This window comes from Acinonyx jubatus, chromosome B2, assembly GCF_027475565.1.
Source record: "Acinonyx jubatus isolate Ajub_Pintada_27869175 chromosome B2, VMU_Ajub_asm_v1.0, whole genome shotgun sequence".
Lineage (NCBI taxonomy): Eukaryota > Metazoa > Chordata > Mammalia > Carnivora > Felidae > Acinonyx > Acinonyx jubatus.
The window spans coordinates 105,588,570-105,604,572 of record NC_069385.1 but is presented as its reverse complement, the minus strand read 5'-3'; the positions used below and the strand labels follow the sequence as shown (position 1 = coordinate 105,604,572).

Here is a 16,003-nt window from a genome sequence, read left to right as displayed (position 1 = left end):
CTACCTCATAACCCATCCCTTTCAAGATTTCCCAACAGCTGGCTTCATCGTCCAGTTCCCCAGGCTCACCACCGCACGGGTATTCCTCACACAAGAATCCAGGGCAGGAGAGGGAGCCACAATGCGACCAGCCACCAAGTCCTGTCACTGCCTCTGCTGCTGTTTTCTTTCCCTCGGCTGCCACCCTGGTTTGGACACGATCACCTCGCACCTGGATGATTGCAGCAATCTCCTGGATGGGCTTCCTCCCCACCCCACCCCCACTGCCCTGCTCAATAATCCAACACACCATCGGCAGATTCATTTGCCTAGAACGCGATTTCTCATAGATTGCTGTCTACCGCATTCAAATTCTTCAAACATTCTCAAGTGACCAGGCAATATTTGGGCTACTTCACCTGGCACACACAACCTAAATATAAACCCAGTTCTGCCATGGTTTTCTTCCATAAAACTTGCCTGCAAAATAGGCTGACCACTCCCAAGTTTTCACCGTGCTTTCTTTGGCAAAATGTGTCATAAATACTAACAGCAAGTTTTGGTTGAATGAATGGCTGCCTCTCAGTTTCTTCTCAAACCATTCCTGGCCACTGAAATGTCCCATTCCTCCTTCCTGAGCTGTCTTTTGGGGTCTCGCTATTCACTTAGTAATGGCAATAATTGCTATCATTTATCAAGACTCGGCTACATGCCAGGAATTAGACTAAACACCCTGCATGAACTAGGCTCATCTAATCCTTAGGTCCTACCTTGGTAGAACTATCATCGTCCCCATTTTATAGACGAAGGAACTGAGGCATGGGGAAATTAAACAACACACCCCGGTCACACGGTAAAGTAGTCGAGTCTGTTGCCAAGGCTGGAGCTCTTAATCTTTACAGCATCCTGCCTCTTTTCTTATCGCCTCCAGAGATGCATCTTTCTCCTGAACACACTGCATGTATCTGCCGTGTGGACCTTTCTGCAGTGCCCTGTGAGGTTTGCAGCATCACATAGTAATTAGGCATGACTCATAAGTCAGACTGCCTGGGCTGGAGTCCCGACTTCATCCATTGCTGGCTTTGTGTGCCTCGGGCAACTTACTTAAAACTGTGTGTTTCTTCATCAGTAAAACGGCTACTATAAAAGCACCAGACATATAAGATTATTGGAATAACTACACGAGCTAACAATCTTTGGAAAACCCTGAGCCGAGTGGCACATAATAAACACTCAGTAAATATTGTCAGGTACTATTAAAACACTCAATGCCTGTGTTTGGCCCTCTATTAAGAATCTACGGTAATTAAAGGAAAGGATTCTCTGCCTGGGTAACCCCATAGCACTTAGCAAGTCTATGCAGCACAGACGCTTTCACCACACTGTGACTTCAAAGGTTTCACTTTGGGGATTATTTTTAGGAAATAGGCAAGATTTCAGTTATTGAACCTTTATGACTAGAATCACACCATGTGGGCTGAAATGCTGTGTTGGTAAATTACTTGTGAATTCATAGTGTACCCACAGCCAATGCAGACATTTCAGTCAACAAGCCGCGCGGTGGTACTTACTATGTGCTGAAACCCAGGGGCACCCTGGACTCTGACGTAAAGCTGGCAGAGCCCCTCCTAACGCTCTCCATTCACACACACACATGACAGCCACGAGCGATTCTAGCTTGAACTGTATTGAGAGATCTTGGAGGGGATAGTTCTAGGAGCACATTTTATGATTAAAAAATAACCCTGATTTATTGTCTATCCATACCTAGCTCAATCCACAAAGCGGCAGATCACGCAAAGGATAAGTAGTATTTCTTTCTTCCCTTTTTTCTGGACATGGGGACACACATGTCAACGTGCCGTTGGATAAGATATATGACCCCCATAATCATTTGGCACCAGAAGAGCACATCCTGTTTACCTTGAACATTTAATCTGTGTTCGTAAAATTCGCAAGGAACAAGGGAGCCAGTCTATCTGCAGTGAAGTCAGGGGTGTGGCCGGGCCCTTGGTGGGGGAACTGGAAATCTCTGCATTCTCACACGTGGGTGTGAGATGGGTCCGTTTCTCTCACGGGCAGACAGCAGCAGCCAGAATCCTAATGCACATTGCTCACATGCTCACAGCTGCTGGCCCTTCCGGCCCCAAATGCTTGGCCACATGAACACGTGTTGGTTCTGCTTCTCCATCTGGCAACTTTCTCTCTTACAGTTGGGACTCCATGGTTCCCAACCCTAGCTATATAAAAGAATCGTTTCGGAGAGAAAGAAAGAAAGAAAGAAAGAAAGAAAGAAAGAAAGAAAGAAAGAAGAAAGAAAGAAGGAAGGAAAGAAAGAGAAAGAAAGAAAGAAAGAAAGAAAGAAAGAAAGAAAGAAAGAAAGAAGGAAAGAAAGAAAGAAAGAAAGAAAGAAAGAAAGAAAAAAGAAGGAAAGAAAGAAAGAAAGAAAGAAAGAAAGAAAGAAAGAAAGAAAGAAAGAAAAGAAAAAAAGGCCCTGCCCAGATCTCTTTCCCAGAGATTCTGATCTAGCTGTTCCAGGGAAGTACCTGGGCATTGTTTTCTTTTTGTTAAGTTTCGACGGTGATGCTAATGGACAAGTGTTGGAATCTGCTAAAATCTGGCCCAGGCAATAGCTTGATCTGTCTGTAGATTCCCAGCAAAACTGGGAACCCATGTTGCTAGGAAGCTGACAGAATCCAGCCACACACGTTAATTCTCTCCTCTGCATGACTTTTATTCTCACCTTGCTGACCCCAAGAGGGGCTGGGAAGCCAGAGACCTCGGTCTTTTTCTTATCTTGGTGCCCCAAAAAGATCCATTGTGTGATGCTGGGCAAACCGCTTAATCTCCGAACCTTTCATTTTTGTATTCCATAAAATGAGATAGGATATGTGTTTCCCCTGAGGTGGGGTGGAAGAAGCAGCAGTCCCTGCATGGGGACATGGTGACGTGATTGCTCTGATTAGCCCAGGAGAAGGGATCCAGGCTGAAGGAGCACGGCAGAATGTCCAAAATCAGCAGGGCCAAATGGCCTTCTAGTTTTGGATAGGGAAACTTTGGAAAGGCCAAGAAAATACCAAATAGCAACTGAAAGTATTTTGTAATTATTCTCGGGTTTGACATTGTAACTTCTTTCCAAACGGTCTCTCCATGACCCATATCGACTGGTTCATAGGGAATTTTTCTTATTCACTTGTCTCATGACATCGTGCAGGGGGGAGAAATAGATGGTTACCTTTTCACAGAGGGCCAAAAGAGGTAGAAACTGAATTTACCTGTTTTTTTTTAAAATCTATTATCCATTAAATAAAAAGGGAATCTCTCCTACCCTCATCCTATCTTCCCTGAACCAACCACTTAATCTAACTAGCTTCTAGCTAGTTAGCTGGCTAGCTAATCATTCATCTATCTATCCAAGTTCATTTTCCTTTGCTTTCCTTTCCTTTGCTTCCTTTCCTTTCCTTTCCTTTCCTTTCCTTTCCTTTCCTTTCCTTTCCTTTCCTTCTTTTCCTCTTTTTTCTTTCTTTTTCTTCCCCCTTTCATTTCTAAAACAAGGCTGCCTTTGATGGCCTTCAAAGAAAGAAGGCCAAACCTCCAGAAAATCCAGAGTTTAATCTGTGGGATGCTCTTCTTTTTAAAAAATATTTATTTATTTATTTTGAGAGAGAGCATTGCACACATGAGCAGGGGAAAGGGGCAGAGTGAGAGGGAGAATCTCAAGCAGGTCCCACAATCAGTGTGAAGCCCAGTGTGGGGGTCAATCCCACGACCATGAAATCAAGATCTGAGCTGAAATCAAGGGTTGGACACTTAACCAACTGAGCCACCCAGCCGCCTATGGGAAGCCATTATTAATAGTGATTGCCAAAGCCAAAATCAATGCAAAAGTAATAATGGCAAAAATGAAAAACACTCTTTTGGACTTTTCTAAGAGTCAAAAGAGCCGTCAACACCTCCAGGTATCATTTTATCTTTCAGTGAGAAAAGGTCTTGTTAAAGATCGATAAATGAATCTGACAATGAGGATTTATTGTGCTCTGTGCCTTGGCTTGTCCTGAGAGCAGAGAAGACAGAAAACAACTGACAAGATACACAGCAAATTATTGATGGGATAATTTGGGGGAGGAGAAAGACATAGTGGGTACTGGAGGGTGTTAGAAATATTCTATTACAGGAGGAATATATTCATGTGCTACTTATATAATTCAGAAATGAAAGACCAAAAACATCAGCCCTTTATGGAAGGAAAAACGGAGTGGTGGTGAAATGGCAGGGCCTGGCTCTCTGCAAAGCATAAGAAAACATGGTTTAAGCAAGCCACACATCAAAGAGCTTTTCCTCCTTCTAGAATGCTCAAGGCCAAGTCTGCTGAGCTCTTAAACTCAGCACTTTTCTTGACTTCCTTCCCAGCACTGACTGTAAATGCTTTCCTCTCCATCATGGGCGGGAGGTGACAGTTTAACATTTTGGAGATCACCCGTTACCCCAAGGACTGCCTGGGAGCTGAGAGATTAGCTGGTGCTCCCCCTCCTATACACAGTATAGCCTCTTGGCAGCATGGCCATGGAAATGCTCATGGCGGCCTTCATGCATGCTCTGGTCTTTATGGTATTTTCTGGCTCAGGGATGGGAAAATTGATTTTAAAAAGAAAGAAGAAAAAAGAAAAAAAAAAAAAGGAAAACTCTCTTCATTATAGAGGAAACCCTTAAAAGATGCCATCTAATTGCTGACATTCAGTCTTCCTAAGCACAGCCTTGTCAACTTGGCCAACAGCCTGAACAATGCTCTTGAGCAGATATGCTTTATGCTGGCAACATACATGTGACAGCTATACAAAAGGAAGTCAGGCAAAGAGGATCATAACTGGACCGAGGCGCCCCCAGGGTCTTGCTACAAAGGGAGACGAACCACAGTAGAATGCCTGTTACCTGTTCAGCACCGCAGTCCCCAGGCTGGCTTCTGCTCTGATCAGATGTCTAAAATCATCCAGGTTTCCACTATGAGGCCATTGGCCCCATGCTCTCCAAGGAAATCTACACCCGATGAAGGGAAAACCAAGCAGGATTCATTGTGAGGGCTCCGTGCCGAGCTCTGCCTCACCCCTCTCCCGTGCCTCCCCTGCAGTGATCCTCCAAGCCTCACAGAGCCATCCGTTGAGAGACTCGCTTCTGTTTGAAAAACAAGAAGCGATTTCCTGGTCCTCTTCCCCGGATGGCGTGCTCAATTTCCCTTACGCCCATGGGAAGTCCTTCAGATCCTTCTTATCTAGAAACCTCTCCACTGAGTGGCCAGACTTGTTTGGCCAATGCCCCTAGCTCTTGCTTTTCTTTCACCAAAGGAAAAAAATCAGAAAAATGAAACCAAAGCAAACTCCAAAGGGGTTAGAGCTAAGGAATGGTGTAGGATGCACTGTTTCAACCTTTGAAAGATGTTCACTAAATCAGACTGTGTTTTCAGAGTGGAAGGAAAGTAGAATTATCGATGAGTTCTTATTTCTGGTAGCATCAAGAAGTCAGAGAATTTTTTTTAAAATCCCCAGAAGATGAAAAGACCTAAAGATACTCTTAGCCCCAGCGCTGGGAGAGCTGTGCTTCAAATCTGCCACATTAAGGGGACAACTGTGGGCACCTGGCTGGCTCAGTCGGCTAAGCGTCCGACTCTTGATCTCGGCGCAGGTCGTGATCTCACAGTTCCTGAGTTCGAGTCCCACATCATCAGGCCCCGTGCTGATGGCCCCGAGTCTGGTTGGGTTTCTGTCTCTCCTTCTCTCTTCCCCTCCCCTCCTTGTGCTCTCCCTCTCTCTCAAAGTAAATACATTAATTTTTAAAAAAGATTTAAAAAAAGGGGACAACTAGTTCTCTCGGATTTCCAGGAACACTCTGGATGCTTATGCATCCAATGCTGCGATGCTTCAAATATCATCTTGATAACAGCGCTAATATTTAAAGATAAGGAGATACATGGAAAAGGGCTGGTTGGAAGGCTGTATTCAGGTTGTTGTGTTTAAAGACGAATTATAATCAGAGTTTTGAGCTGGAAGTGACCTACCCATCCTCATTTTACAAGTCAGGCACCTGTGAGCCGGGGAGAAACAGCGACTTGCCCGCGGCCAGAACACAGATGAGATGTGATAGATTACCACTCTTGTTCTCATGCTTTAGTGTGGGGAATGTTGTTCAGGTAGCCCTCCTCTGGACCCCTTCCCGTGGAAAGGCTGAGGCACGAGGCCTGGGCTGGGCTCAGGCAGTGTCAGACTGTAGGGATTCAGACTGTATTCCCATGGGTTTCTATTTATGTGGCCTCATACACATGACAGCACGTTGCTGAGACTTGGTTTTATTGTGTGTGAAAGTGGCTAACACCACCGCTGAACGTACAGGCTCCCGTGAGAGCCTGGTATAGAGGAAGAGAACTGTTACTAATTAGAGACCCGGGCTCTAATCCTACAAGCTCATACTCTTTTCCTATCCCACACCATCTCTCTCTCCTTCTCGCCCACCTTCCCATCTGGTCAAAGCTATCCCCGGGGCGCCTGCGTGGCTCAGTCTGTCGGGCATCCGACTCTTGGTCTCGGCTGAGGTCATGACTTCGTGGTGCGTGAGTCTGAGCCCCGCATCAGTCTCTGTGCTGACAGCGTGGAGCCTGCTTGGGATTCTCTTTCTGCCTCTCTCTCTCTCTGCCCCTCCCCTGCTTGCTCTCTCTGTCTCTCTCAAAAAGTAAGTAAATACGCTTAGAAAAAGCTATCACCCGTAGGCATGTTGACACCTACCAGTAGTAATCAGCCCTGAGACAAAAGTGAACAATTTTGACCAAAAAAGAGGATAGACTTGCTACGATGAGCACTGGGGCTTGTATGGAAGTGCTGAATCACTGAATCATGCCCCCTGAAACTAATATCACACTGTATATTAACTAACTGGAATTTCAATAAAACCTTAAAAAGAAACAAACAAGGAAATACCGGACATCCCAATACAGTTGTGACTCTCACTTGCAAAAACAAAAGATGAACCGTCACAATATTACTCTACCTCTCGGTAGTGATTCTCAGTTGTATTCTCCAGTTAGCTTCACGTCGTCGTGGGCGGACTTGGAGTTTGCCCGCCACAGTCAACCCTCCACTTCCTCCTTGCTGCCAGCCCAGGCTGGCTGGGGAACTCAGGGAAGGCAACCTGGCTGTCTCGGGCCAGGTGGGCATCGTGATTGGTCTAAAGCATGCGGATCTCATTCTCCTTGCCGGACATTGGGGCATGCTTGGACACGAAGCCGAGTGAGGACGCACATTACCTCTGGATTCACCCTTAGTGGGGCAATAAAAGCCCTTATTATTTAATCCGGTTCCAGTGGGTTTTCCATTATTTGTAGCTAAAAGCTAAAAATCGTAACCTGGTGAATCACAATGAAGAATAGATCTTTTGGGCCTATCTGTAATACTACTCTTGGCCTAAAAAATATTAGGAAGAGTATTAAAACACATACACACAGAGTCAAATGGCTTCAAATCATATCCTAAAATATTCCAAATTAATTTCCTATGCTAAATATACGAAGTATTGACTTTTTCTGTAAGGAATGGATAGAGATACTCTAGATTCTTTATTACACTAAAAATCCAGAATACTAAATGTACGTAGTGGAAAAGCGCCCAGGTCTTGAGAGCCCAGAGTAGGATGGCGGTGAGAGTGCCGACCCCAGATTTGCTAATAGCTCTGGGCAACCTCAACAGGTTATTAGTCCTTCTGCACCTCAGTTTCCTCATTTATAGAATCGGAGTAATAATAATACCTACCTAAGGGTTGCTGTGAAGATTAAAATGCTTGCAAGAGTGCCTGGCGCATAGAGAGATGGTGTAAGTGTTGGCTACTGTTATCTTTACTGAAAAGAAATTTTTGTTGTAATAATAGTTGCGCATGTGGATTTGGTATTCTCCTTTGCTTTCTGCTAGCGTTGATTTCTTCCTTCCTTCCTTCCTTTCTTCCTTCCTTCCTTCCTTCCTTCCTTCCTTCCTTCCTTCCTTCCTTCCTTCCTTCCTTCCTTTCTTTCTTTCTTTCTTTCTTTCTTTCTTTCTTTCTTTCTTTCTTTCTTTCTTTTTTCCTTTCTTTCTAGAGCACAAGCAAGGGAGAGAGGCAGAAGGAGAGGGAGAAAGAATCTTAAGCAAGCTCTACACTCAGCACGGAGCCTGACGTGATGTTCGATCTTACGACCCTGGGATCATGACCTGAGCAGAAATCAAGAGTCAGAGACTCAACTGACTGAGCCACCCAAGGCGCCCAGAGATTGGCACTTTGAAGAGGACTTTGGTATACATCTTGTTTTCATCATGATATTTGGTTCCTTTGGGGGCGACTTGAATGTAGATTAGGATAAATGTAGGTGTGTTGGAGAAGAATGAAGAAACAATAGGAGGAAACTGGACGTGGATGTGGTAGTTATAAAGGATGCTGAAAGAATTTTACTGGCTGACCGCTTTGGAAAAGGATTGCAGGCTAGAAGTAAATGTCAGGTGGCCCGTTAGCCCACTCCAGGTGAAAGGGAAGTTTGCAGACCTCAGACTTACAAAACAAGTAATGATACCAGGGAGCTTGACTTGCATCCATCTTACCTTAAGAAACACCCTGCTGTTGGGGTGCCTGGGTGGTTCAGTCGGTTAAACATCCTAGTCTTGACTTCGGCTCAGGTCATGACCTCATGGCTCATGAGTTCAAGCCCTGCATTCAGCTTCAGGCTGGCAGTGTGGACCCTGCTTGGGACTCTTTCTCCCTCCCTGCCCCTCTATGATTGCTTGTGTATACACACACTCTCTCTCTCTCTCTTTCTCTCTCTCTCTCTCTCTCTCTCAAAATAAATAAACTAAAAACAACACACAAATTTAAAAAACACCCGCTGTCAGAGTGAGCTCCCAGTAAATGCTTCTTTTAAAATGCTCCAAGACTTCCTGCTTTGGGTGGGTTGGGAGCGGGCTGTGGGCACAGTTGGCTCTCTGACATGGAACGGGGCATTGTCAAGGTGGCTGTTCCTTTGCTTCCCTGAGGAGCAATTCCTCTCTCACCCACAGTCCCGTTTGTTGCTAGGAACACTCTGTGCTTGTCCCCACTCACTTTACAATGAAAACAAAGACAAATAAAAAATGGAACCACCATATGGTCTCGGCTGCAACCCAGAATCAGCTGCCGATGGGGAGACTTTGCCCTGTCACAGCTAAGGATTCAAGTGGCTGTGACAGAAGCCCTTCTCCTGAATTCTAAGATGTTGGAGTTGGTGGAAAGATGAACCCAAGCTTCTTCAACCATCCTTCAGTGGTGCAGCCAGAGTAACTAACTCACCAGTCATGTTATATATGTTTGTTGGCATGACATGTCTCTTAGGACTTGAGGGTATAACCTCATTCCGTACAGAGCTGTTTTCTCAGGCAGAAATGTCAGCCCCAAATTAATGCACATTCCCAGCAGGCTCCAGGCTGTTTCACTGCTCTGCCCTTCCCTCTTGCTCACCTGGGTAACTTTCAGTCTCCTTTTAAGTTATAGGTGTTATTTATTCCAAGGACCCTCCTTGCCCTCCCAGCCTGGGACACATGTTCCTTCTCCCTGGACCCATAATACCAGGTACATGTCTTTTTGCAATTACCTCACTGCATCCAAATGATTATTTTGATGGATTGACTTTAAGCAGCCTGAGGGCAGAGACTAGTATTATTTATTGTATGCCTAGAAACCAGTCTAGTGCTGGCATATAGTAGATGATCAATAAAAGCAAAAAGAAAATGAAACTTCCCCACCTCGGTTTCCATTGCTGGTTGCCCCTGTTAACACTGGCGTGTTCCATGACCCTGTCTTTGCAACTCTTCTGTGTTGACACTTATTCCCCACGTGATCTCCAGCAGTTTTATGGTTTAAATCTTTGTGCTGATGACTTTCAAATGCATATCTCTATCACGGACTTCTCTCCTGATTTCCGGACCCATATATCCAACTGCCTACTTTGTATCTGGATATCCAGTGGGATCTCAAACTGAACATGACCAAACTAAAGTCCCGATCTGCCCTCCCAAACTAGCATTTCCAACAGTCTCTCCCATCTTAGTAAAGGACATGGCCATCCTTCCAGGTTGTCCAGACCACAACTCTAAGAGTCATCCTTAAGCTCCCCCTCGTACACTCTCTATAATTTGTCATCAAATCCTATCATCTCTACCTTCCAAATATCCACATCACTGGGCACTTCTTACCTTTTGCATTACTATCATTCTCATCGAGCCATCATTGTCTCTTGACTGCATTATTATCACTGCCTTTAATTGGTGTCTGTGCAAGAATGCAGTTAGAATGGTCCTCACAAAAAGTACGTTATATGATGCCCAGCGACACTCAGCAATCCTGTGCTCCCATCTCTCACGGTCAAACTGAAAGTTCCTTCAGTGGCCTGCAATGCCTACACCCCCCACATCTGTGGGCCTCCCACTGTTTCTTCCTTTAATTCCTCTCCTACTTCTCTCCCCTTGGTCACATTGCTCCGGCCATGCTGGCCTCCTTGCGAGCCAGGCACAATTCCGTCTCAGAGTCTTGGCACTGGCTGTACTCTTTGCCTGGAATGCTCTTTGCCTAGATATCCTCACATCTCCCTCCTCGACCTCATTCCCACCTTTGTCCAAACAGAGCTTTCGTAGTGGGGCCTCTGCCAATTGTCATAGCTCATAGTTCAGCCTTTCTGATCCTCCCGCCCGGATCAACTTTTTCCCACATCACATATCACCTCTCGCGCATTCTAACGTAGTTATTTGTTGTGTTTATTGTCTGTTTCCATCTTTCATCACCCTCTCTAGCATGTAAGCTCCTTGAGGGCAGGGATGCTTATTTTGTTCATTAAAACAGAGTACTTGAAAGGGTCACACACAAAGTCATGAATGCCACAGCATTACTATATACACAGCAGAAGTACGTCCAAAAGTACATAATGGTTCAACTTGCAAAACACTCCCACCTTCATGTCTTGGCAGGGTAAGCCCTGGTTTTTTAATCTACAACCAGATGTTGGTAACACTTTTGACCCCGTGTGGCCCGGGGTCAGCTCTCTTTTGGTGTTTCTATATCAAGGCCAGGAAAATTCCCCTCTGGCACTGACCTGTCCTTATGCAAGGAAGGAACCAACAAATAATCGGTCAGTTTTATAGTATACAAATGGTCTTATTCTTATCTTTTGTGTGTGTATCTTGGCAGAGTCTCTGCTAATTGGAGTTGGTCAGATTTACAGTCAGCTGGGACTCTCAGGTTTAATCTGCACGTGCTGTTACTGGGTCCATTCCACCAATAGAGTTATTACACCTTCTTTGTGTTCGTGTCTTTCAGATGCTTAGATTAGTTTGCTATGGAAGATCCCAAAGCTTCCATCTTTTGAACCAATTAGATACGGTTGACAGCTCCATTGGACCCACCTGCTTATGCTTCCAGTGATGGCTCTGGCTTCTGTCAGAAATGCAAAGCCCAAAGGCACACTCCAGATGGAACCCTGTTTTGCACTCCACACCCATCATTACTTTCTCTACATTTTCCCAGAAGAGGGAAGGGTAGCATATGGGGGACGTGGAGGCAGATTTAGGACATGGCTCCATAGAGATGTCATCAACAGCCCTCCTTTGACCTTTATTGACCATTGCTTGGAGAGGGGTGACCACCAATGGAGAGGATGAGCCATCCCCAGCCTTCAGATTCCACCTTCAGTTCCCATAGGTGACATGTGATTCATAGAGCAGAAAGTCCTTGCAGATGCCCACAGCATGACATATGTCACCCACATGCTGCAGCTGTGATACACATGACATCAGTTATTGATTGACCAAATTTGTCATTGACTCCTCTCCCTTCAGTCCTTCCCTCAACGCTTCTGTCAGCATCACGCCAAAGAGCGGGTTATTTGAGGACACGGGGATTCTTTCTTCCATTGGTCTTAGAAGGAATCTATTTAGAAAGCAGCTGCATTTACTAGAAAGTGCACATGTTCTGTCCATGCTCACTCCTGTTCTAACCTCTGCTTCTTCACTGTGTATCTGGGGAGCACATGCTCTGCTCTGCATCAGCAGGCAGCGTAGACCTCAGGTAACAGAGAGGGCCACCTGCAAACAGGTGGAAGGCCCGAGTTTGGGCCTGCAAAATCTTGTCCCCATAAGGGCAACTCCTATCCAGATTCCATTGCTCTCTACTGTTTTCAGGGTCTCAGCACTCCTGACCCCAAAAGAAAATTTCCCTCATTTTTGCCTCTGATTGCAGAGGTAATTTCCTCAGACTTTATCAAGTTGATTAGCAGACAGCTATGATGCCAAAACTACTAGATAAATATGAGTTGAAGAGTTATCCAGGTGAGGATAAAAGTAAGAATCAAAGAATGTCATAGTAAAAGGAGTCCAGTGATCATTATTCCAGCTGTCTGATGTCAGAGGGACATTGAGGGGCGACCAAGGTCATAACACCCAGTAGTGTCAGAGCCGGAACTGGAGTTTAGGCCTTCTGTCTCCCCATACAGGACTCTCAACATTGTGCCCTGGTGCCTGCCCCTCCCCTGACCCCAACTAGATACTGTACAGATATCTTTCCTCTTACGTCTAAATTGGGACAATTGCACGATACAGGATGGAGTAATGATTCCTGAGTAGAGAGAGAGACGATATTAAACTTGTGTTAAACTTGCAGACTTTTCTTTAGGGTGTTTGGTTCACGTCATAATGAGTGCCTGACATGGTGCCTGAAATAAATCAGCCCAATTTTTCCAGCGCCTATATTCTCTCATGGAAGAAAGTTCAATGTTGAAAGTTAAATGTTCTTTTTAACAAACTGGAATGCAGCTGCACTGAGAGTGTAGTGAATGGCACCGTAGTGGTCTGGAATATATGGGGCCGGGTGACATCAGTAGTATAGGCTGTCACGACTGTGGCAGGATTGGAGAAGCAACAGAAAAATCTCCAGTGAGTTGTATAGAAGCTTGAATTAGTGTAGGTCATCGAGGAAACTTTCATATGGGGGAGACTCAAGATACCAGAGGGGGATGAAGCTAGAGAGAAGTGGGGAACACAGAGGTTGTATTTCAGACAGCGGTTCTTATCTGCATCTGGGGGCAGACTTATAACATCAGGACAACCTCCTGCTAATTGTTGGTGGAATTGCTACAGTCACATAGCCTGACAATCCCAGTATTTATGTTACTTTTCTCACTCCCCAAAATGGCCGTTTCATACCTTCTCTTCTGTCCCCACTCTTTGCAGGAGCCTTGCCTCATACTTCATTGAGAAAACAGAATCAATCAAATGGGAATGTTCATCCCCCCACACACAAACTTTCAGCCCTCTTGCACCTGCACTGCCCTCTCTGGCCTTCCCTCCGGGGTGAGAGGATGTGTCCCTGCTCCTCCTGATGGCTTGCCTCTTCCTCCACTTGGCTCTGGGTCCCATTTCCTCTTCCTCAGCACTGGATCAGTCCCAACGGCACACAAACATGCTCCAGAATCTCTCTTCATATGTCTCTCTCTCTCTCTCTGTCGCCATTGACCGCAGCGTTTTCCTGCTCACCATTATAGCAAATTTTGAGCAGAGAGCTGAGTACATAGATTTTGTCTCCACATTCCCACTCTTCTTCGCTGGCCCCAAATTCAATCAAATCAATCTTCCTCCGCTGGCACAGCTGACCTTTTACAATGTAGAGGTTTAGGGGCATTGACCCCCTGGTCAGCTGAAAATCTGCAAATAACTTCTGACTCCCCCAGAATTTAACTACTAATAACCTACTCTTGACTGGAAGCCTTCCTGTAACAGAAACAGTTGGTTAACACATATTCTGTATGCTATATGTAGTATTTATTGTGTTCTTACAATAAAGTAAACCAGAGAAAAGAAAACGTTCTTTAAAAAGTCATGTGGAGAAGGAAATGTACTTATAGTAATGTACTGTATTTCTCAAAAAAAAATCCATGTATAAATGGACTTGTGCAGTTCAAATCCCTGTTGTTCAAGGGTCAACTGTACTGCACAAAGTGGCTTTCACGGTGTTCACCATGGCTTCCACGTCACCATAGTCAATGGTCCATTGGCCGGTCTCACCTTCCTTGACCTGCAACACCATTTGACAGAGTTGGCCAGTCCCTCCTTGAAACCCAGTATTCTGGCTTCTGTGACACCCACCCTTCTGGCGTTCTTCCTACTTCATTGGTTCCTCCTCTCAATCTCCTTCGTGGCCTTTCTTCCTCTATCTGATGTTTAAAAGTTGGTGTGCCCCAGATTTGGTCCAGGGTCCCACTGTCCCTTCTCACCTGTGCTTTCTTCCAGGCAACCTCATCTGGCTCCATACTGGGAAGAACATTCATGCACAAGAGCAAAATAAAGATCTTTTCAGACATATAAAGACTGAAAAAGTTTGCATCTCATGACTCTGGCTGAAAGTACTACAAAAATAGGGTGAAAATATTTTTTTGCGCCATGGACTCCTTTGGGCATCTGGTCAGGACTATCGATCCTTCTTGGGATTATGTTTTTAAATGTGTTAAAACAACAACTACAAAAATAAAAAAATAAATGCATAAAACAAAATACATAGGGTTACAAAGGAAAATAATTACCTTGCAATGTGCTTATCAAGATATTAAAACATAATGTGACTTAGTAATACACTGACTTCTTTGTTAATATATTCAACTAAAAGATTTCATGGTGCAAGTTTAATAACTACACAATTTTAAGTGGTAATGAAAATAAACTGGAGTTTAAGGACCTGCAACCTAGTGACGTGATGTAAAATTATCTGGAATTTTTATTGGTGACAAAGTCGTACGTACAGCAAATACTACAGTGATTTGCTGTCTATGTTTCTAATTAAAGGAAGTCCTAGATTTCAATCAAGGGTTAGTGAAAATAAAGGTACTTTCTCATTCAAGTTCACAGACTCCCTCAATCTTACTCATATGGCATCCATGTACCTAGGTTAAGGATGTATTTAAGAAAGAGGGAAATTGAACACTCAAGAACTGAAAGTTTAAGAACTATCTTTAAACTATTAGTTTTAAAAATTATTAGTTAAAAATGACTAACTTACAGATGGGATTATAAAAGAAAATATGAACTAAAATACTAGGTAACTGTGAAAAGGAACATGGTAGGTGTTCAATTAATATTTGCTTAATGAACAAATCGACAAAGAGGAGATTGGTTTTATCATCCTGTCTTTTTCAGCTGGCCAGACACACACCATCAGGGGATTCAGTACTTCCAAAGGCAAGGTCACAGCATGGTTTTGCTAATACACTGTGCACACTAATGCCCCCTGCATGACTCCCTGCTTGTTAATAGGGTTACAGGAGCCCATCTACACGAAAGGGAAGGTACTCCATCATCTTAGCCAAACAGTGGAAGTAATTTCTGAGGTAGGGCTAGAAATCCCTGGCACATAACAGATGCTCAATAAAATGTCCAAGACCCGCAATATGAAGGTAACACTAATAGGCCAATAGCAGCTCTGGTCAACCAGAGAAGGCCACTCTGTGGCAGAAGTTGCCACCCCTCCCCCCAAGTATACATCTCACCTCCTCCAGAGTCACTGCTCTCAGCTTCTGCTTCACATCTAACAGTTATGGCTCTGAACTAACACTTCTCTCAATTCTTCAAAAGAATAACGCATCCTTTTTAAATGCCCTTTCAAGAATATATAATATGTCAGGCACAATGACAGTGTTTGCTTGAGAAAGAAATCGGAAAGAGACTGGTTGACGCCTGTGTCTGTGAAGAACAACGAAGACTCTGAAATTCAGCCCCGTTGAGGAGAAGCATAAAATTGGGGGCAGCAGTGTTGAGAATGGAAAATGAATCACAAATGAAAATTAATCAGAGCTTCTTAAGTTAAACTCCCTGGGGAAAGGAAGAATGTGCCTTTTAAAAGCATAGAGATGCAGAACGCTGAAAAATGACAGAGCTCATGAGCTCCGGGAAACCTAAATATTCCATAGTTAGCAAGATCTTGTTAGACCAAGAACACCATGTTTTATGTCACCTGT

At 44.4% G+C, this 16,003-nt stretch overlaps 1 protein-coding gene across 7 annotated transcripts in view; it reads right to left on the bottom strand.

Annotated features, from left to right (window-relative positions):
• Positions 1–16,003, bottom strand: part of ADGRF5 (adhesion G protein-coupled receptor F5) — a 99,411-nt gene that overhangs the window by 65,568 nt on the left and 17,840 nt on the right. Inside the window, exon 1 of one of the 7 annotated variants that reach the window (XM_053222710.1) lies at positions 4,909–5,405. The exons of 2 other annotated variants lie outside the window; for them this stretch is intronic. The gene's annotated coding sequence lies outside the window, so the exon portion shown is untranslated. Of the gene's footprint in view, positions 1–4,908; positions 5,406–16,003 lie in introns of those variants that run through there. 4 more of the 7 variants (XM_015071162.3, XM_015071164.3, XM_015071167.3 and 1 more) reach the window with 4 other exon arrangements.